This window comes from Amblyraja radiata, chromosome 38, assembly GCF_010909765.2.
Source record: "Amblyraja radiata isolate CabotCenter1 chromosome 38, sAmbRad1.1.pri, whole genome shotgun sequence".
Taxonomy (NCBI): domain Eukaryota; kingdom Metazoa; phylum Chordata; class Chondrichthyes; order Rajiformes; family Rajidae; genus Amblyraja; species Amblyraja radiata.
In genome coordinates, this window is record NC_045993.1 from 19,233,658 (window position 1) to 19,253,411 (window position 19,754).

The following is a 19,754-nucleotide window of genomic DNA, read 5'->3' on the forward strand; positions in this document are numbered from 1 at the left end:
GCTTCAGCGTGTGTCCGCTTCGCGCCGGAATTCGATGCCGAACTTTGAAGTGTCTTTCCAATCGCACCCACAGCAACGATGCAGTACTTCCCCTCTTTGTACTGTTACCTATTCAGCCCTGTCTCTTAAGATATCCCATCTAATTCAGATATCCCAGTCTGACCAGGGCCTCGAACCCCTCAACTTCCCTTTGGTGTCAGGCCATCTCAATGGTCCCTGACAGCAACAGCTATTGACTAACTAAGTGCGGGGACTTGAACCCACTAGAGAAAAGCCGTGTGAGCCTAACCCCAACCACAGCCTTAGATAAGGACTCTTTCTCTTCTTACCCTCAGTGCCTGCTGGACTACTGTTCTTGGAGCTCGTTGGGAACCCGAACACAAGCGCGCAAATATCGATTCGTCCCGATCGGCGAAGTGGGGAAACCCGATGTGAAAACCACACCGTAGCGCCAATTTCTCCCCTCCCAATCTGGAACGACTCAACTCCTTGATCGCAAGCTTCTATCTGGGGGTCCGTTGAGATCCCGGACGAACTCCCAATGTAATTATGCTCCTACAGCTTACCCCTTAGTCTAGTTCAGTAAAACACTGAGTCAAGCACTGGATCAACTAATTCTTTATTCTTCCCAAGCCCAAACCTCCTATACGATACCTAATCACACCGCAGGTCCGATCCTTGGCTCTGCTTGTCCAAGCCCTTCAACCTTGTGCAAGCATACACCTTCAGCAAGTTTGCACGGTCCCAAGTGCAACCCCAGAAGATCAACCCCAATCCATCTGGTGTCCACTCTTTTATACCTGATCGGACCCTGTGGCGTGAAACTAGATGAGGGGAGCAGCCCCTACAAACCAATCACAAATATAGATAACATAATAGTTATTGACAGTTCCCTAACCCAATCACAAAATACCCGCCCTCCAGCAGCCCGCTGCCGTCGCCTTACCTGCAGCCTGGACTCGGCACCAGGCCTGAAGCTTCCACACTGCAAATTCCCACTCCCCCGGGTTTGACTGCGCTGGGTCCTAGTGCTAGTCCCCATTACCCTGGTAACCTCAGTGGCTGTTCCACTGGGTCTTCCCCATCCCCCTCAAACCATGTGACCCCAGCTCTTCCCCACCCACACTACAGTCCTCATACCCCCCTCCTCCCTGACCACCCACCACCCCTCCACCAGACATCGCCTCGGCCTCCGTCCACTCACCTGCCTTCCTCCGGCCCCAACCCCCATCCATGCCATGTGTTCACCATCGCCCCTGACCTCCCCTTCTCTGACAACGAATGGTCTGTCCTCAGCAGATGCCTTGCGTTTGTCCCACCTCAATCAGTTCCGCGCCCACCAAGACTTGGAGCTCTTCTACCGTCGCCTCCGCCTCACAGCGTACTTCCAAGGGAAGGAGTCCTCGCCCCCCATTGCTGATCCCTTCTCCTGTTTCCAACGGACCCCCTCCTCTTGGACCCACCCCCTCATGGCCATCTTCTGGTTTAAGACCTTTTTATTCAAAACTGCTGGCAGGACATCAACTGCCTCAACATCTCCACTCCCCTGTCTCACTCTAACCTCTTCCCCCCTGAACGTATAACCATCAACTCACTCCGCAACCCATACTGGGTTATCAAACCCGCCGACAAGTGAGGTGCCGTGGTAGTCTGGCGCATTGATCTCTACAAAGCTGAGGCCTCGCGCCAACTCTCTGACACCTCCTCCTACTTATCCCTGGACCATGACCCCACAGACGAGCACCAGGCTACTATCTCTAGCACCATCACTGGCCTAATCAACTCTGGCTTCCTGCCCTCCCAAGCCTCCAACCTCATCGTTCCCCAGCCCCGCACGGCCCGATTTTACCTTCTCCCCAAAATCCACAAACCTGACTGTCCTGGTAGACCCATTGTCTCAGCCTGTTCGTGCCCTAGCTAACTTATTTCCACATACCTCGACTCCATCCTATCCCTCCTGGTTAAATCCCTCCCTACCATGTTCAATTCACCTCAGACACTCTCCGTCGTCTCCAGGCATTCCATTCTCTAGGCCCCCATCCCCTCATCTTCACCATGGATGTCCAGTCACTCTACACATCCATCATCCACCAGGAGGGTCTCAAAGCCCTCCGGTTCTTCCTCGACCGGAGAATCAACCAATCCCCATCAACCGACACTCTCCTCTGCCTAACGGAGCTGGTCCTTACCCTTAATAACGTTTGACTCCTCCCATTTCCTCCAAATACAAGGCGTAGCTATGGGCATGTGCATGGGCCCCAGCTATGCCTGCCTCTTTGTAGGGTACGTCGAACAATACTTGTTCGAGATGTACCCGAGCCCCATCCCTGACCGCTACATCGCCGATTGCATTGGTGCTATCTCCTGCACCCACACACAACTCACTGACTTCATCCGCTTCACCACTAACTTCCATCCGGCACTCAAATACACCTGGACCATTTCCGACACTTCCCTACCATTTCTTGAACTCACTATCGCAGGTGATAGACTTCTGACCGATATCCACTATAAACCCACTGACTCCCATTGCTATCTAGACTACACTTATTCTCACCCTGCTTCCTGTAAGGACTCCACCCCCCCCCCCTCCCAATTCCTCCATCTGCTCCCAGGATGAGTTGTTCCACACCTGGGCATCGGAAATATCCTCATTCTTCAGGGAACGGGGTTTCCCCTCCCCTACTATAGATGAGGCTCTCACTAGGGTCTCTTCAATACCCCGTAACATTGCTCTCTCTCTCCAACCCCCCACTCGCAACAAGCGCAGAGTCCCTCTAGTCCTCACCTTTCACCCCACTAGCCGTCACATACAACAAATAGTCCTCCGTCATTTTCGCCAACTCCACCGTGACCCCACCACTCGCCACATCTTCCCATCTCCCCCCGTCTGCTTTCCGCAAAGAGCGCTCCCTCCGTAACTCCCTGGTCACTCCCGCACCACCCCCTCCCCGGGCACTTTCCCTTGCAACCGCAAGAGATGCTACACTTGTCACTTTACCTCCCCCCTCGACTCCATTCAAGGACCCAAGCAGTTGTTCCAGGTGCGACAGAGGTTCACCTGCACCTCCTCCAACCTCATCTATTGCATCCGCTGGTCTAGATGTCAGGTGATCTACATCGTAGGCTTGGCGATCGTTTCGTCTAACACCTCCGCTCGGTCCACATTAACCAACCTGATCTCCCTGTGGCTCAGCACTTCAACTCCCCCTCCCATTCCGAATCCAACCTTTCTGTCCTGGGACTCCTCCATGGCCAGAGTGAGCACCACCAGAAATTGGAGGAGCAGCATGTCATATTCCGCTTCAGCAGTTTGCACCCTAGCGGCATGAACATTGACTTCTCCAATTCCCAAAACGTTGCCTATTTCCTTCGCTCCATAGATGCTGCTGCACCCGCTGAGTTTCTCCAGCACTTTTGTCCACCGCATTATATTGTTTCTACAAAAAGTTCTAGCAGGAAGACAGTTTACAAAAGTATAGAAACATTTATCCAGGTAGTATAAACTATTTGAACAGGTATTCACACTTTAACCAATCGCAAGATAACAGCACAAACACTCTACAACAAAATTAACAGTACTTTACAAATCCCCCCCCCCCCCCCCCCCCCGTCCCCAATCATGTATTTGCAACACCTCTTAGCTCTTCTGTAAAACCCTCATACATATTAACAAAATTGTAGATCAGTGACTCACGTTATGAGTCATACTTTGTCGCCCCGCCCACTAGTTTAACTGAACGCCTCCCTGCCCTTGCTCTCTCAATTTTAGACTAACGTGCTAAGATTAAGTTACCTATGCTGTAACGTTAATAAAGTATTTGGATCTTAATTAGGGTGTGTGACTTAAGTTATTCCAACAGCAGAAGTTCATTAAAAATCAAGGACATCTGGACCTCACCTTATCCTCAACTTCCATCTAGGGTCCAGACTCCTTGGAGCCATGACTCACAGCTTGCAACCTTTCACAGAAAGAGGACAAGCAGGCTTTGCTAATACTGAGATTCTCCATTTTGTGACATATTTTATTTGGCCCATATTATCATTAGTACCCCGTTCCTGCCTTCTCCTCATATCCCCTGATTCAGCAATCTTCAAGAGCCCTATCTAGATCTCTCTTGAAAGTTTCCATAGAAGCGGCCTCCACCGCCCTCTGAGGCAGAGAATTCCACAGACTCACAAGACACACAGGAGGGATAATTTACATTTATACCAAGCCAATTAACCCACAAACCTGTATTTGGTGTGGAAGGAAACCGAAGATCTCAGAGAAAATCCACAGGGAGAATGTACAAACTCTGGAACCCAGAAATGTAAGGCAGCAACTCTACCGCTGCCCCTCCGTGCCGCCCTTTTCTCACTTAAAACATATTTGCTTCCGGCAAAGGCTTTATAGAATGCCAACCTGACTAATTCCAGTAATGGAGATCAAGGTCACAAAGGTCAATCCAGTGCTTCCACACCTCAAAACATTTTTTCTTCGGATAGAAACCTAAATTTCCTGGAATTTGATGGTATTTCTGAAATTTTCAAAAATACTTCCTGCGTGCTATTTGTTGTTGTTTTTTCTTTCACGGGCACACATTAACAACACAAAGAAGAACATGGCAAAACAGATCTATGTAACTACACCGTATCTGCCTACTTCTGTTACTCACTTGTACAATATTATGCAAGGCATTATGCACTGTTCACATATATGATGTAGCCTAGCCTGCATGCTGTGCATATTGTGTGTTCAATGCAGTGCACTGGAATACAGTGTCACAAACTCAGTACAACAATCAATCAAATTATTTATTTGTCACATGCACCAATTAAGGTAGTGAAATGTGTGTTGCCGTACAGCCTCTAATTAGCCTCGACCGAAACTACTGGGTTGTGACGGCTCCCCCCTCTCCCCTGTCCTCCTTCCCCCTCCCTCTACCATCTCTCTCTCCCTGTTCCCTCCCCACCCTCTCTCCTCCCTCCCCTCCCTCAACCATCCCTCTCTCTCTCCCTGTTCCCTCCCCCTCCATCTCTCATTTCCTCCCTCCCCTCCTTCTCTCCTCCCCCCTCCCTCCCCCTTCTCGCTCTTTCTCCACTACCCCTCCCTTCCTCCTACCCATTCTCCCTTCCCCACTGTATCCCCCTCTCCCTCTCTCCCACACCCCTTCCCCACCTCTCTCTCATCCAACCCCTCCGCTCCCCTCCCTCTCTCCCTTCCCCTCCCTCCCTCTCAGGGCCCGTGGCTGGGGATGAGGCGTGGTGTCGGGTTGCGGTAGGACTGGGTTCAGAGTCAGTCGTTCCCGCTGCCGCCCCGCGACCGGAGAACGGTATCCCCTCTACCAAAGGAACCACTCCCTGGTTGCCAGGCTGACCGGCGGCAAGGCTCCGACGCCTCGGATGGAGGTGATGGACCGGGCGGGCAGACACCGTGGGCCCGGAGAAGCTTGACACCTCTGACAAAAAAACAAACAGACTCCCCCCCCCCCCCCCCCTCAACGCAATATTCCACAGCCGGACTCACCGAGACAAGGCATCGACGCGATGTCTGCAGTGAAAATGGCGGCGATCTGATCCCGCCCGGGCCCACTGCGCACGTGCAGAAAGACGGAGTTATTTTGCATCCCTACCGCGTCACCAGCCACCCCAACTGCGCAGGCATGGATGGTCGCAAATATCCCCCCCCCCCCCCCCCCCCCCCCCCCCCCCCCCCCAAATCACCCGCTGGCCAGATTTCCCCAAATTATTTAATTTCCCTAAAATTATCCGAAGACAACCAGAATTTCCCGAATTTCGGGTAATTTCCTTCAAAGTGGAAACACTGGATCAATCACATGATCCAGGAGCCACCAGTGAGTGAATGGGGATGAACTCCCGTGAAGGCAACCAAAGCTTGAAATGTTGGCACGGTGCTGTTTTCATGCAGTGTCTTGAAATCCCTTTTACTCTGGAAACTGCAGCATTTACTGTGATGCGCATCTGATGTGGTCTCCGCATTGGTCTTTGCATGGTGTTGTCGTTCTTTCTTCTTTTGGGGCATTGCCACAGACGTTCAACCAAGTTGATCATGCCCAGGATACTGCATCATAAAGAACATACTTTTTTGTGTTTCTTCCGACCAGTTTTCTGCATGATATTTCATCTGCATGTCCCTGTTCATTCATTTAACCTGTTATTATCCAAAGAAGCCTTTCCTAATCCTGTTCTGCTTACACAGCCACCCTGCTTTGGTTAGCAAACTTCCATACAATTTGATCCCTTCGGCCAAATTATAAATGGGACTTAGTTGGACACTTTCTGAAAGTCTAAATACACACCATCTTACTCCTGCTAGTTAAACCTTAAAAAACCCTTGAATGGATTTGTCAAACATTTGTCATTGAATGAAAATCAATCTTGACCCTACCCAGCGTATCTATTTGAAGCATCATGTTACTACTTCTGTATTAATAGATTGCATTATTTCCCATAACTCTAAAAGGCAGATCTGTAACTTTCCATTTTTTTAATCTCTCTCCTTTCTGGAATTTGCTACCTGTTTTGTGGGAAAATTTCTACAATTTATGGAATTTTGAAAGATGACAACCACTGTTGCTATAGCCATCTTTCAAAATATTAAGATGCAGTTTGTCCAGCCACGGGGATTTATCATCTTTAGTTACTTTATTTCCCCCAATGCTTTTTTGTTTTACTAATGCTAATTTCCCGAGCTCCTTCTGGATGTATTGTTCTCCACAATTTATTTCTACCTTCACAATGCAACACTGGTTGGAACCTAAGGTAGGCCCTGTACTGGCCTCTTGATCCCCAAGATCTAACCCCAGCCATCCTTGTTCCTGCAATAAGACTTACAATGGAGGCCCTATTGTAGATTCTTGTCCAACCCCCCTTCCCCCAATTTTGCTTGCAGCTGAACCCTTCTCAACTGAACAGATTTGCAGCCCCCTTCAGTAATGCTCATGGGTCTTGGCTGTAAGATCTGACCCAAGGGATCAGATGGACTGTCAGTAAGTTCTCTCACATGTGTATTTTCCTGAAGATTAAATATGTTTGGCAAGTATGTCAGGAGTTTGTGATTTGCAAACAGCGCATTGTGTAAGAAGGAAATGCTGATGCTGCAGATGCTTTACACAGAAGTTGAACACAAAATGCAGGAGCAACTCAGTGGGTGTAGGTCAGTGTCACACAGGTCTGTCGTTAAACTCATAGACAATTGTTTTAATTGTGGGGGTTCGCATGTTGCTGTTCGTGACCATTGCCCAGCTTATTTGTGACTTCTTTTCCGATACTGCCATTTGCGTAGCAACAGAGTTCAAACAAGGCAATCAGTCAATTCACTCGACATGGGAACATGGTCTCTGAGCGCTTTCAAACAGCTTCCACAGACTTGCTGTCCGCTAACGAGGATCTTGATATGGATGTACATTCCCTGTCTCACTTGCCTCATAAACATCAAGATCCCAGGGTTGCTTTGCTCATTAATGGCAAGAGTTTTTTCCAAGTATCGACACAGGTGCTCGGTGTAATGTGATGTCTTTAACTGAATTGAAAAAAATATGAAAAATAGAGACGATCAATCCTATGGCTACCTCCCTTCTTCCATTTGCAGGAGGTCCAGTGCACCCTATCGGTCAAGTCGAGTTACGATGCTGTCTTGACTCACGTGTCCACAGCCTGAGTTTCTATATTGTTTGTGAAAATGTGCCATAACTGTTGGGTTCAAAGCTTGTCATGACCTGGGACTGGCCACTTTCAGTGCTTCTGGTGGTCATCTGACTACAACATGTGACTTTACTCAACAAATCCTGACAATATGCAAACATTTGTTTGACGACAAGCTGGGCAAGTTACCTTACAGCCGCTCACCTCCGTCATTAAGCGTGACTAATTCAGAGTAAGTGAGGTGAACTACATAGGCCATGTGTTCACTAAAGACGGCCTAAAAAAATGATCCGGCAAAAACCATTGCTCTCAACGAGTTAGCAGAACCCACAGACGTGCTTAGTCTGCAGAAATTCCTTGGCATGGTAAACTACCTGAGTAAATTTATTCCGAACTTCAGTGAAATATGAGCCCCGCTGCGCCATCTTACCCACAAAGGCACTGTTTGGGCCTGGCACGAGCAACAGCAGAGGGCGTTTGACACTCTTAAGCTACAAATGTCTTGTGCCCCCACTCACGCTTTTTTAAAATCCTAAACCACCGGTCACACTGACTTGTTACACTTCACAACACGGACTAGGCGCAGCATGTCTTCAAGATGACGGTAGCGGCAGTAAGCCTGTCGCCTATGCCTCGCGCACCATGACTGACACAGAACAACGGTACGCCCAAATTGAAAAGGAGCTGCTAGCAGTCGTTTTCGCCTGCAAGAAGTTTAATGACCTTATCTTCGGACATATGGTCACGATTGAAACTGACCACCAACCCCTGGTCAGCATCTTTAACAAACCGCTTCAGGCCTCTCCAGGACGCCTTCAACGGATGTTGCTTCAACCTCAAAAGTATGACATTGTTCTGACCTACAAACGTGGTAAGGATATGCACCTGGCTGACACCCTCTCACATGCTCCCCGAAAGACCTGTGAGGGTCCGGCCTCACTGGATGACGACATTGTATTAGTGACTGTGTCTTTTATTCCCACATCCTGTGTGGAGGACCTGGTTGCCGATACTGCTGCTGACAATACCTTACAGTCGCTCACCTCCATCATTAAGCGTGGCTGACCTGACAAGCATTACAATGTACCACTTCCAGTTCGGCCATTGTTTGCCGTCCATGATAAGCTAGTACTACAAGATGGTATTATCGTAAAAGGCCACAAGGTTGCAGTCTCTGCTTCTTTACACAGCAAGTTTTTAACGCTGTCCATGCAGGGCACTCAGGCGCTGAAGCAACTGTCCTACGAGCAAAACACATGTTTTACTGGCCTGGTATGTCTGAATACATTCTCGAGAATGTGGCATCCTGTGCAGTGTGTAACACTTTGGCACCTCATCAACAAAAGCAGCCACTTCTCTCACACCCGGCTCCTGCCCTCCCGTGGTCTACAGTGGCAACTGACATACTTGAGTGGCATGGCAAGCAGTACCTGGTTCTTGTCGGCTCGTATTCTGGCTGGTTTGACATCGATCTTCTCAGAGGGCACCGTCGAGTATGGCTGCCCTGCCAGCAGCTGTTATAGGCCATTCTCACGTTGCGAGTTGAGACAAGAGGTACCCCGAGTGAAAGACTCGTGGTTGTGTACGAGATTGCAAGTGTATGATCAAGAGTTTAACTGAGTTCCCACGGGTATGACAAGTTTGCCGTTTACTTGTCATTTCTGCGATGTTCCAAGTTCATCTCCCGAATTACTCTTGAGCCAATCCTGATTTAAGGTTTGGTTTAATAAGCAACAGTGTTATGTTTTAATAAGCAACAGTGTTAAAGAAGACCTCTCCATCCTGTGGCTTTGTTTTAAAGATAGAATTCAGCGCGGCCGCATCTATTGATGTGACCTACAAAGGGAAAATGCGCACCATCCAGTGCCAGAGCAGTTATACTTATGATTTGTTTGAAACACACAGGTTTGATATGTTTTAATTTAATTTACTGCCATGTCTACACACCGCGGGGAGACGGGAGATTAAATCTTTGAATGTGGACGGATGTGCACATCAGATTGTTGTGAGACGGAGCTCAGGGTTCGCTCCTGAGTTGCTTCGGTGCCCAGGCGTGAGTTGAGATGGAGAGAGGTTGGGGGGGGGGGGGGGGGGGGCGTCATTAATCTGTCTGGGGTGACATGGCTCTTGGGTTAGGCTGGGATCATTCTCTGCGAGGTGATCTTAGTGCGGGAGACAAGTGTTGGATAGGTGTACTGACTGTGTGGGCAGAACTTTGGAAGTGATTGCCCACCAGTCTCAAAAGCCGCTGTGTCTCCCTGTCCCTAGGATAGCAGGGGGTGACCAAACAGCACAATACTCCCCTCCCCCTCCACGCCAACACGAAGGGCAACGATCCCAAGGCTTTAGCGTCAGAAACAGCGGGCAGGCGACAATCACCTGCCATTACGCGAGAGAGATCATGCACTGTTGTAGGTCTCCTTTGCACGTCGGAGTTTCTGTCTTTCTCCACTCATTGTTGGCCCTATCTATCACCACCCCTACCTACACCCCTCTGCTTCTCGGCCACGTGTGTTACCCCTTCCGTCCCCTCTCCAGCTCCCCGCCCATTGCACCGGCGCGGGGGCTTTGCACTGCCTTCACATCGACTATGCCAGCAGCTCGATGCCAGTCGCACCGTGGCAGTCGCTCCCTTCAGTTTCCCAGGGGGTCGGGACGGGACTGGAGTTCGGAGGGAAAGGTGGGGGGTGGGGGGATGTGTGGGTTAGGTGAGCAGGAGAGTGGGGTTGTTTGCAGTTGCAGAGGGAGGGGGCAAGGGCGGTACAGTTCCCAGTCTCAGCTCCTGTCCAGGGGGGTGGCTGGAGACGTCAGGACCAACGGGACACCGACCCCCAGGCCCACTGCAAGCACGGAGAACCCAGAGACCCACAGCCAGCAGCAACTCCAGCCCAGCCCCGCTCCAACTCCAGAGGAATCCGCTCCCCGATGGGCCGCTAAGGCGACAAGTGGCAGTTCGCCCACAGCCCGAGCTGCGCCCCCTCATCCACCAACCCAAGAACAAGACGTACCTTACACACCATCAGCTTCTGCCCCTACGGAGAGCGTGTTCCTCTGGAGTTGGAGCGGGGCTGGGCTGGAGTTGCTGCTGGCTGTGGGTCTCTGGGATCTCCGTGCTTGCAGTAGCAATGTTACAACATTTTGAGATTTTAAAAATCAAGTCTGCAATTTATCCCATCAGATAAAGCATAAAAATAAGTTTAATTTGACACCTAATTCACTTTCATATCTCCATTATTGAAAAAGTTATGGCCATTTTCATACTCGGAAATTAGCATCTTGTTCCCTATTGATTTTCTATGGACATAACAAAAAAGCTGTGATCGTGAAACAAATATAAAATAATCTTACTTGGATGACCTGAAATTAAAGCATATAATTAGTTAGTTACCCAATTGTAGCTAATTCCAAACTTCAATTACTAGATCTAAACATCTATCCATTTCTTAATAAATGATTAACATTTTTAAATAGCCAAAGTGTCCAAATAATATTCACAAATAATTCACAATAAAACATGATTTTTAAATCTCATTTACATTAATTTATAGGCCAAATGGAAGGAATTTAGTGTTTAATTGCTGTAAATTAAAGTCCATTTAAATCAGCTTTCTAGTGGGATCCTGTGAACGCGCTGGTTTAGAACGTTCACATTGCGGTAGATTTGTACCCTCAAATGCCCAGAAAAATACTGCGGGGTATAATGGGCCCAAAATGAGCTACTCGCAACATTAAACATTGTATAAAGGCATCTTAAGAAACCCTTTTTAACGTAAAAATAAACAGCCTACCTTCCGTTTTCCCCTGTATGAAATCTGGCCCGTTGTCGGCGGTCGGGGGTTCAGAGGTTAATTTTTAACCTACTATAACAATTAAATAACGCCCTTAAAACTAATAATAGCTCAAGCGAGGGAATCTTCCAGCGATTTTTCGTTAATAATTAACTAGGCTGAAAAACCTCGATTTGAAGAGCCTAGGGGAAATCGCGTTTTAAACCCGCCCCCCTCTAAACGGCGCCAAAATCGCGCACACGGGCTGGGACAGATTTTCAGCGACGCTTCGGGTACGTTTTGCAACATACCTACTTGCAGTGGGCCTGGTGGGCCTTGTGGTCGGTGTCCCGTTGGTCCTGACGTCTCCAGCCACCCCCCTGTACAGGAGCTGAGACTGGGAACTGTACCGCCCTTGCCCCCTCCCTCTGCAACTGCAAACAACCCCACTCTCCTGCTCACCTAACCCACCCACCCCACCACCACCTTTCCCTCCCAACTCCAGCCCCGTCCCAACCCCCTGGGAAACTGAAGGGAGCGACTTCCCTGGGGCGACTGGCATCGGCCTGTTGGCATCGCCGACGTGAAGACAGTGCAAAGCCCCCGCGCCAGTTCAAAGGGCGGGGAGCTGGGGAGGAAAGGGGTCACACACAAGGCCGGGAAGCAGAGGGGTGTAGGTGGGGGCGGTGACAGATAGGGCCAACAATGAGTGGAGAAAAACAGAAACACCGACGTGCAAAGGAGACCTACAACAGTGCATGATCTCTCTCGCGTTATGGCAGGTGATTGTCGCTGGGAAACTGAAGGGATCCACAATCTGCTGCTGCCTGCCCGCTGAGTTAAAGAGTTCCCACGGTAGACTCACGATACACTAAGGTAAACGCACGGGCCACTACGTTATTACAATGAGTTAAAATGTTTCAATTCTTAACCACAAGAGTAAAATTGACGCGTGGAAAATTTCAAACATGTTTGATTTTTTTGCAAGAGTCGACAAGTTACACGAGTATCTGCCGTTAGCGCCACGATGCACTACGTTGCGTCCACGAATGCCGTACGCTAATCGTACGTTATTACCACGAGGTTTAACTCGGGTTACCTCTTGTGTCAACTCGCAACGTGAGAATGGCCTTTTAGTCCTATCACCCTTTAAAAAAAATTTTAGTGAGTGTTTTGGAGGTCTTCTAGTCTTTTATGTAGGGGGTGGGGGGGAAAGGGGGAGACTATTTTTCTCAGTCCCTACCTGGTCGGAGAAGCGGATTTTCTCCGAGTCGTGTTTTCGCCCCTTCCTCGCTGCCTACCAACAGACTGGAGCCGCGTTTTCCTGCCGGGACTTCAGCTTCAGCAGCGGCACAGCGCTGGGGCACTATCGTGGAGCGGGCGATGCCTTGTCCGGGTCGCCGTGCGGTGGGCTCCGGGGTGCTGGGACCGCCGACTCCAACATTCGAGGAGCTGTGGCTGTGGGTGGCGCTGAGCTTTAAACACCGTGGAGCCTGGGATCTCACACCGAGGTCGCCAGTGTCGGAGCTCCGACTGCCGCGGCCCGTGGACTACGGGAGCCACGATCTCCGGGGAGGAAGCGGACACTCTGAGCCGCTGAGAGTGTTCACCCGACGCCAGAGCTCCATCATCCGGTGAGAGGGCCTGAAGCATCGGGCTGCCGTAGCGGCGACTGCGGAGGGCTCAATAGGCCCAACTATGGGTGAACAGGGGACGGGATTGGACTTTTGATGCCTTCCCCCATAAGGGGAACCATTGTGGGGGGATGTTTTTATGTTTATTGTTAAATTCTTTAATGATGTGTCTTATCTTTATTTGTGTGCTGCAATGGCAAGACAAATTTCACTACACCAATTGGTGTATGTGATAATAAATGTCGTTTGTACCTTTGTAGTAGCCCCACTTCTCATGGGGTAGTTCTAAAACTCGCTCGCCATTTTGCAGACCACGGAGCTCCTTGTCGACTGCTATCTGATAACGGCAGACAATTTACCAGCCAGCACTTCAAAGAGTTTGCTGCACGCTGGGGTTTTCGCCACATCACCAGCAGCCCTGAATATCCTCAGTTGAATGGACTGGCTGAACGGGCTGTCAAGAGTGCCAAACAATTAATGGAACAATCCCACAGAGCTAAGTCCAATGTGTACCTGAACCTGCGCAACATCTCCCGCACCCCATCTTGGGTTCACCTGCTCAATGTTTATTGTCAAGGCAGACCCAAGCCGCAGTGCCTGTAGCAGATCAAGCATTAATCCCGCAGGTGGTCCCACCATCGGAAGTCCAGTCCAGGCTGCAGCAAAAGCGTGACAATCAAAAACAGTGGTATGACAAAACAAGCAGACGGCTGCCACCATTAACCGAGGGGTAGGTGGTTCATTTGCAAACCGATAAAGGTCATGATCATATCGGTGTGATTTCTGGAATTGCCTATGAATTTCTCATACTTGGTCAGTACTGATGGCGGTACCTTGACGTAATAGGCAACATATCCTGCCTGAGACTGAGCCAGCTCCACCTCCGTAATATCCTGACCGTGCAAGTGTACTTCCATCCACGTCCGGTGGCATCGGCCCGCCTGTACCAGCACATCAACCTGCTTCTGAAATGGTTACTTTGCCAATGACGACATCTCCTCATCCGTGTGCACCAAAGTCCCCTGTTTCGTCACCAGGAATGTCGTTTCAATCTCTGCCACCAATTATACCACCGACTCTGTCCCTGGTGGCAAAGAACGGAAATGGTTTATATCGCACATGTGCTGATTGTGTTTGCCAGCCCACAGTAAAATACCCAGGCTATGTTTGACTTTCCTCCAGCTTATTATCATTTACTATGCATGCCTTATTTAGTCAATGGTTTTGTATTTACATTTAATTCTTTAAGAGGGAGGATGTAGATCAGTGTCACTCATGCTATGAGTCATTGTGTTGCTCCGCCCATAGATTTAACAGAAGCCCTTTTCCCTTTCTCTCCCAGTCTTGAGCTGTATGTTAAGATGAAGTTACCAATGCAGCATTGCTAATGCTTTTTTAATGCAGTCTTTGGGTCCTAATCACTGTGTGTGAGTTATGACAATTCAACAGTGGGACAGGCAGCATATTTGGAGAGAAGGAATGGGAAGCGTTTCAGGTCGAGACCTTTTTCCAGACTCTATCGCAAATATCGTATTGACTGTAACAGGGGTTGAAGATTGCAACCTTCACGTGGTCCGCCCTGTTTCGACGAATGCAATCAACCTGGCGTGCACAATCAAATAAAATCAAATAGAACAAGTTGTCCTACAACTTTAGACTGTACACGCCATACACAAGAAGAAGACTGAAACAAATGTCGTTAAAAATAGAAAATTGCAAAACTGCAGGTGATGGAGGACTGAAATACAATGCTAGAAATACCCGGGTCAGGCAGCAGGCGTGCAGAGATACTTTTTTTAATTGACCATTCATGCAATCTGCTCAAGGATAAACATGTTTTCAGATGCAAAGATAGAGAAACCGAGGAGAGCTGGATCAGTGGCTGATCTACATGAAGCATCTACAAGTTTGAAATTTGCTGAACCAATCCAGATTACAGATTGTAGAAGCAACAACCTGCAGATGCTGGTTTACCGAGGAAAGATGCAAAATGCTGGAGTACAAAGCAAGCCTGTGTAAGTAAGCATGTTCTCTCCTCATCCACGATGCTACATGGAGTAAAGCTGTTGCTCCCAGTATTTCCTGCTGTCATTTGAGATTCATGTTCATCTTATACCTCTGTAAAGCATCTACCGTTTTCATGATAAAATGCTTGTTATTTTTGCTTTGTAGAATAAAGATGCTGCAGCATACAAATTCATCGAACTGCGGGTGACTAGCAACTGGGGTCATCCTGAATAGACTTGCCTCTACCGATTCCGTGTCCACCGAGAACCAGTGATGTGATTCTGGAAGTCGGCTACCCCGCGCTCTACAATCCTACCAACCTCTACCCCGCGCTCTCCAACCCTACCCTACAAACCTTGCCAAGTTTTTACTTTCTCTACATCCGAAGCTTCAGAGCCGGCAACTGTTCTAACTAGCTCTAGCGCCCAAACTCTGCTCTGCTGTGTTCCTTGTTGCTAACAAAAGAATACCATTTTTTTCAGGAAGCAAATTCAAAGGTATTTAGAACTGGAAAGAGTTGAAGAGAAACTCTCAATTTCAAGACTGCATACATCCTCAGCCATAAATTAATTGGACAAGAATAATAGGAAGTAATCTATTGGATGGTTTTGTTTCTTATCAAGGTACACCGTTCAAATTCAGCGTCCACCTGTTTATCCATGTGGAACAAAAATCAGCTCTCATTTACAGGATGGATCTCACAACAGATTGATTTTAAACAATTTGTACTGGACATTCAAATTCCATTATATTGGTTCAAAGTTGATTTCCCGCAACAATCCCGAAACTTTCCAATCAGGTTTCAGGGCTCACCATAGCACAGAGTCTGCCTTGCTAAGGTACACAATGACCTACTCCTCACCGTTGACTCCGGCGACTGTGCAATCCAGCTCCTTTTTGACCTCAATGTAGCAATGTTACAAAATTTTGAGATTTTAAAAATCAAGTCTGCAATTTATCCCATCAGATAAAGCATAAAAATAAGTTTAATTTGACACCTAATTCACTTTCATATCTTAAGTATTTAAAAAGTTATGGCCATTTTCATACTGGGAAATGAGCATCTTGTTCCCTATTGATTTTCTATGGACATAACAAAAAAGCTGTGATCGTGAACAGTCAAAAGCCCATAACTTTCTTTAAGATTAAGAGAACTGAATGAAATTTTCAGTTATCATAGATTGAAGCATTCTGAAACAAATATAAATAATCTTACTTGGATGACCTGAAATTAAAGCATATAATTAGTTAGTTACCTAATTGTAGCTAATTTCAGACTTCAATTACTAGATCTAAACATCTATCCATTTCTTAATAAATGATTAACATTTTTAAATAGCCTAAATGTCCAAATAATATTCACAAATAATTCACAATAAAACATAATTTTTAAATCTCATTTACATTAATTTATAGACCAAATGGAAGGAATTTAGTGTTCAATTGCTGTAAATAAATGCCCATTTAAATCAGCTTTCTAGTGGGCTCCTGTGAACGCGCTGGTTTAGAACGTTCACATTGCGGTAGATTTGTGCCCTCAAATGCCGAGAAAAATACTGCGGGATATAATGGGCCCAAAATGAGCTCCTCGCAATATTAAATTTTGTATAAAGGGATCTTTAGAAGCCCATTTTAATGTAAAAATATAGAGCTTACCTTCTTTTATTTGCTTTATGAGACCCTGCAGTTGCTGGTGGACGCGGGTTTAGAGATTGATTTTTAAACTACTATAACTATTATACGAGGCCTTTAGAACTAATAATAGCTTTTGCGACGGGGTCTTTCAGCGATGTTTCGTTAATAATCAACTAGGCTGAACATCTTCGATTTGAACAGCCTACAGAAAATCGCGTTTTAGACCCGCCCCCCTCTAAACGGCGCCAAAATCGCGCACACCCGCAGCGACAGATTTTCAGCGACGCTTTAGGTAGGCTTTGCAACATACCTACTCAGTGCAGCATTTGATACTGTCGACCACACCATCCTAATTGACCGTCTCCGGTATGGGGTTGGTATTGATGGCACTGCCCTGAGCTGGTTCATCTCCTACCTCAAAGGTAGGAGTTTCTCGACTAACATAGGCAACTCATTCTCCTCCCCAGCTAATCTCTGCTGTGGGGTTCACAAGGTTCCATCCTTGGCCCCATTCTCTTCTCCCTGTATATGCTCCCCTTAGGCCAAGTCATTGAAAGGCACGGCATTTCCTTCCATTGCTACGCACACGATACCCAACTCTATCTCCCCCTGAAGCCCAAAAAACAATCTAATCTGTTTAACCTTACCCACTGCCTCGAGGATATAAAGTGTTGGATGGTCCAGAACTTCCTCCAACTAAACGAGAGTAAGTCTGAGGTCATCCTTCCCGGCCCCCAATCAAAATGATAGCAGGCAGCCTTGGAAACCTTACCCCACTACTCAAACCTCACGTCAAAAACCTTGGCATGATATTTGACTCAGCACTGAAATTTGACAAACAAATCAATGCCGTGGTAAAAGCTAGCTTCTTTCAGCTTCGGACGATAGCTAAAATAAACAAATTCCTCCAGTTTGATGACCTGGAAAAGATCATCCACACATTCATCTCCTCCCGCCTAGATTACTGCAACTCCCTTTACACTGGCATCAGCCAATCTTCCCTGTCCCGCCTGCAACTGGTCCAAAACGCCGCAGCGAGACTCCTGATGGTCACCCGAAAAAGGGACCACATCACCCCGATCCTGGCCTATCTCCACTGGCTCCCTGTGCAGTTCTGTATAAACTTCAAGATACTCCTCCATGTCTACAAAGCCCTCAATGGGCTTGCCCCCACCTACATAAAAAGTCTTCTCACCCACCACTCCACCTCCAGGCCCCTCAGATCGGCCGACTTGGGGTTGCTGAATATCCCACGGTCTAGGCATAAGCTCAGGGGCGACCGCGCCTTTGCGGTTGCAGCACCTAGGCTGTGGAACAGCATCCCCTTTCCCATCAGAAAAGCCCCCTCCATCGACTCTTTTAAGTCAAGACTAAAGACTTATCTATACTCCCAAGCCTTTCCTGACATCCTCTGAGTGAGGGCTACATGTATATATGTTTGTAGTCTGTTTTGTTGTGCTATTCTTATAACAAATGTAAAGCACTTTGGCCAACGAGAGTTGTTTTTTTAAATGTGCTATATAAATAAATGTGACTTGACTTGACTTGACTTGACAATGCCGACAGCAACAATGAAACACAAGAGCACACTAGCAAACAAAGTGTCACCTTTTTAAGGTGCATCTGGGCTTTTCCTCTTGTACATAACCATTAATTCCAGCTTGGTATAGACTTTGCAAATGGTCAAACATTTGTAATGGTTATCATACACCCGACTGAAATTCCTATACCACCCAACCACATATCAATACAAGAAAGATCAACGTGGGCATTGTATCGGTCAAGAATAAATTGTTGTGTTGAACAAATGTCCATTTGGACTGTTGTTAAATGGGTTCTATTTTAACTAAAAGTTTTAGTTTTCCTGAACCTAGTCTTTGGCATGAATTGTCCCCACCTCAGATCTCCAACAAGAATATTCCAACATACTTGTTGAATACTCCAATAAGTTTGGCAGTACAGCACAAAGGACTGTTGGCCTGCTGTGGAATATAGAAGAATTCCAAAAAATTCAGGTATCTTTGTAAGAATTCTAATTCCCACCAGTCAGATGGCCTGGGTAAGTCCAGATCACTTATTGTCTGAAAATCCATGTTACTTTTTTGTCTCATATGTGCATGGGTAGAGAACAAAATTGATGTGTTATTACCAATCGCTACATGCTTTGACAGGCAAAGTATCTGGACTGGATGGGTTTCTTACTGAGTTATCTGCATTAATGGTTGCTTTCCAAGAGGAGGCTGTGCCTGGATGTTTATTGAATTTTATTTTGAGTTGTCCAATATTTTTAATTTATCCGTTTAACAGGATGTTGCAAGCATTGCGTGTACTGCCAATTTCTAACTGCCTATTCAGTTGCTTAAGTGCAGCACTGCTGCTATCTGTGATTGTAGGCTCTTGGTCCCATACTACAATTGTAACCCTGCTCTGGTCAATGTAATGAGCAGCAAGTCTGGTGACTTTAAGTAGATGTTAAATGATGGTGTCTTGGTTGCAAGCCCACAGGGTCTCAAAATTTGGTCAGCATCATGGTAGCAGCAACCGGCTCAGCATCATGGTAGCAGCTGTGGATCTCAGCCACATGTACAGAGTGTTTTAACAGCAGAGTATCGAGGAGTAGTCAGTGCTGTATGGGATGTCCAGAGGGCCACAGTTACATCCAGGGCATGCATTCAAGTCGCAGCGTTGTTTTGAATGAGGGACAGTTCCCATCCAGTAGAAATAAGGACTCAATGGAGGAAGTTCTGAATGGTTCAATAACCCTTTAACCTGGGAATGGAACAGTGATTGAAAATGGTGAGGGTGATAATGTTGCTGTCCCAGTGTTAGCAGCCTTTCAGCCATGTACATACAGTGGAGCCACTTTGCGGTCGATGGATGTGGACAAATCGAAATACCCACTGAAGAAGGATATGTACTTGCGCTCAGATCCTGAATATATAGAGTGGCTTGGGAAAAAGTGAGCCTCAACTCCTGGGCCACGCATCCTCGGCGCGTCCTCTTTCTACCCCCGGAGCCAGCCAGTTAAGAAGTGCAATATTAAGGATGTGAAGAAACAATCTGG

The 19,754-nt window shown here is 47.5% G+C and overlaps 1 long non-coding RNA gene across 1 annotated transcript; it reads right to left on the reverse strand.

Moving 5' to 3' along the window:
- Positions 1-1,129: 1,129 nt before the first annotated feature.
- On the reverse strand, positions 1,130-17,090 carry LOC116967001. Its single transcript, XR_004410113.1, has 3 exons — positions 17,081-17,090; positions 17,036-17,039; positions 1,130-1,261 (listed from the first exon to the last, which is right to left on the reverse strand). It is a non-coding gene; the product is annotated as an uncharacterized LOC116967001 (long non-coding RNA).
- Positions 17,091-19,754: the final 2,664 nt, after the last annotated feature.